Raw genomic sequence first — 3,874 nt, 5'->3', positions numbered from 1 at the left:
GCAATCCCCGTAAAGTTTTTTTGGCTGCGAAGCATATAGGGCAGAGACTCGAGCATGTCACTCAAATACCCACAATACTCAATGCATACCAGAGCACCCGATGCAAACTCAAGTAGCGAGCACTTGCGCTCAACACTAGTCGCCATATCGTCATCTTTTTTTCTTACTTTTGAAAAAAATCCCAACCCCATCACAACCCTAACCCCAACCCCAACCCTAACCCCAACCCCAGCCCTAACCCCAGCACAACCCTAGCCCCAGCACAACCCTAGCCCCAGCACAACCCTAGCCCCAGCACAACCCTAGCCCCAAACCCAGCCCTAACCCTAGCCCAATCCTAACCCAAGAGTTTATTTTTGACGCCGTTCCTTGTGCGGTATAAGTGATTAGACGACTTTATTCTTCGGGTCGGTGTGATTACAGCAATGCCAGAATCATATGGGGTTTTTATGACTGACAGCTGTCACACACTAAAAGACGCATTTTTTGTAAAATCTAGTTTTTGCATCGCCATATTTTGAGAGCTATAATTTTCCAGATTTTGGCAGACAGTCATGTGACGGCTCGTTTTTTGCGGGATGACTTGACGTTGTTATTGGTGCCATTTTCAGGCACGTGACATTTTTTGATCGCTTTCTATTCCGATTTTTGGGAGGCAGAATAAACAAAAACCAACAATTCAGGAATTGTTTTTTTTTTTTTTTTTTTTAATTCTGTTCCGCGTGTAGTAAAATTAATGAGGTAGCTTTATTCTTCGGGTCAGTACGTTTACAGCGGTACCACATTTGTATCATTTTTCTATGTTTTGGCGCTTATACACAATAAAAGCTATTTTATAGAAAAAAATATTTTTTTGTATCGCTTTATTCTGAGAGCTATAACTTTTTTATTTTTCGGCTGATGGAGCTGTATGGCGGCTTGTTTTTTGCGGGACGAGATGACGTTTTCAGCGGTATCATTTTTATTTATATGCGTCTTTTTGATCGCGTGTTATTCCACTTTTTGTTTGGCGGTATGGTGATAAAGCATTGTTTTTTGCTTCGTTTTTTTTTTTTTTTTTTTTACCGTGTTCACTGAAGGGGTTAACTAGTGGGACAGTTTTATAGGTCAGGTTGTTCCGGACGCGGTGATACCAAATATGTGTACTTTTATTGTTTTTTTTTTATTTTTTTTATAATAATATTTATTGATGGGTACATTATATTTTTATTTTTGGTGTATTATTTTTTTTATTTTTTTATAATATTTTTGCACATTTTTTTTTTTTTTTTTCCACTTTCACACAGTTTATACACTTTATTACTTTGTCCCACTCTGGGACTTTCACTTTTTTTTTTCTGATCGCCTGCATGGCACAGGAATGGAGCACCATCCCTATGCCATGAAGGCTGTCAGAAGTGCACAGTGTGAAGATTGCTTGGAGATGCACTGCGCATGTCCAAGCAATCTTCCTGCTCTCTGGTGACCCGGATGTTGTCATGACGACATCGGGTCGTCATGGCAACACCCGGGAAGCCTTTGCAGACTGAGCTGGAAGCCGGAAGAGGAGGTGAGTATCGCCGATCACCTCCCCTTGCCCCCGCAATGCCGCGATCGACTTCGATCGCAGCATCGCGGGGGTTAATGTGCTGGGAACGGTGCAGGACCGCTCCCTGCACATAGTACCGGGTGTCAGCTGTGACAATCAGCTGACACCCGGCGGCGATCGCGCCCGCACAGCCTGTGTGCGCGCGCGATCGCGATGACGTACTAATACGGGTCTGGCTCTTAAGTCCCAGGGCACAGACGCGTATTAGTACGTCAGATGTTATTAAGGGGTTAAAAGGACTGTTAGTGTAGATTTGTAATGCTGTGAAATACCTCACACAGAAACAAGCACCAATTCTCTTTGTCGCTAAGCAGCACCTCTCCCTACTCTGCCTGTGTCCAGAGTAGACTGTGGTGAGCATACGGCCTTTTTTTTAAATGTTTTTATCATGTCTTGTTCAATAAACTTTTTTTCATACTTTTCTATACTGGAGGTGTGCTCGTCTACTATGTAGTGTCTTTTCCTCCCATAAACTACTGTGGTGAGCATACGGTCTCAGATCTTAAATCGACCCGATGACGCTGTGCGGCTAGCCAATCACTGCAATGCCACAATCAACATGGCTACTGCATTACAGTGACTGGCAAGCAATCCATGCAAGTTAATTGGCTGTCTAAACAGCGCCAAAAGTGCGGGACGGGGATCTGCGCTCCCGCCCGAGGATTCCAAAAATACTCGTCGAGCACCGAACTTCTCGAGCACTGTGAGGCTTAGGTGAGTACCAAATAGTGGCGAGCATGCTCGCTCAGCACTTATAGTCACATGACAACTAGCTTCTCTTCCTGCTTCTCTAAGTTTTTACCTGAACATTGAGAGAATTAGGGAGAGCAGCTTGTTGGCACGAGACTAAGTTTGCAAATCAAATATGTGCTTGGTGGGAGGCATCAAACTGAATTTTTGCCCCTGGTGCCAGAAAACCTAACTACACATCTGGATCAGACAGTGTTCCTGTAAGATCAGACAAAGCCATTACTCAGAACACAGCAGGTGCATATTTATAATCTCAGCACAGGAACATTTTTTTTTTTTTTAAAACATCCAGTTGTGGAAATTATTAATTAAATTAATTATTGATTAAAATGAACTATTATTTGTGGGATATCCCCTTTAACTTGGCTTTGTTAGAACTCTCCTGTTAGGTTTTTTTTAGTTTGCTGGTCACATGACCATTTTTGCCTATTTAATCCGGCTCCGCCCTCCTGGCCTTGCTGGACTTCATTGTATTTACTACTCTTGAGCTAGCTTAGTGCTCTGTTGCCATTCTCTGTTAGTTTTGCTAGGTCTTCTGACCTCTATGCTTTTTGTTGTGTGTTTGTCTTTGACTGCTACTATTTCTGCTAGGAGGTGTCCAACTTATCCCAGTCCCTAGTTCTTGTAGGGATCCCTCCCTCACATCTATAGGTCTTCGTACAGACTAGCCGAGGACTTTAGCGGGTCTGATCGCAGGATCAGGTTCCCCTTACATCGTAGGGGTCTAGTTTAGTTCTGTTGTAGGGACAGATCTCCTGTCTTTCCTTAGTCCCTGTAGCAGATCATAACAGTAAGTCCAGCCCTAAAAGAAAAAAAAAAAAAATTTCTCTAAGGAAAGACCTCCAGTTTTCCATCATGGTCTCGGTTCAAGATTTGGCTCAATGCTTGCAGGGACTCTCTCTGGAGGTGGCCAAGCTCCAACAACACGTGAGTAGCTGTTCTGGAGCACATTTTGTGGAACCAAAGGTATGTCTGCCTGATTTATTTTTTGGCGAACAACAAGATTTTTTTTCTTTTAAAAATGCTTGTTTATTGTATTTTCGTTTGAGACCCGGATCCTCTGGTGATGAATCACAGCGCATAGGGTTCATAATGTCACTTTTGCGCAAAGATCCTCAGGGATGGGCCTTCTCTCTCCAACCTAGTGATCCGTGCTTTAGATCAGTGGATAGCTTTTTTTCTGCTTTGGGTTTGTTGTACGATGATCCTGATCGTGTCTCATCTGCTGAGTCTGAATTGAGACGTTTGAGGCAGGGATCAGGTAATGTGGAAAAATATTGTTCTCACTTCCGTCGGTGGTCTGTCCAGGTGGGGTGGAACGATTCAGCTTTGAAAAGCTTGTTTCTTGCATGGCTAGGTGAAAGGGTTAAGGATTTACTGATTGCTTATCCCACACCTGAAAACTTGCAGGAGGCAATGCAATTAGCTATACGGGTGGACAGGAGACTGCATGCAAGGGTTAATGAGAGCAAATCCTCTGCTATGTCAGCTCCGAGTCCTGAGAGGGTCTGTGCTGACAATGGAGAGCCGATGGAG

The sequence above is a fragment of the Phyllobates terribilis genome, unplaced genomic scaffold, assembly GCF_046119375.1.
Source record: "Phyllobates terribilis strain yellow unplaced genomic scaffold, ASM4611937v1 Scaffold_764__1_contigs__length_703092, whole genome shotgun sequence".
In the NCBI taxonomy this organism is placed as follows: domain Eukaryota; kingdom Metazoa; phylum Chordata; class Amphibia; order Anura; family Dendrobatidae; genus Phyllobates; species Phyllobates terribilis.
The sequence above is the reverse complement of the archived record's forward strand: the minus strand, read 5'-3'. Positions refer to the sequence as shown.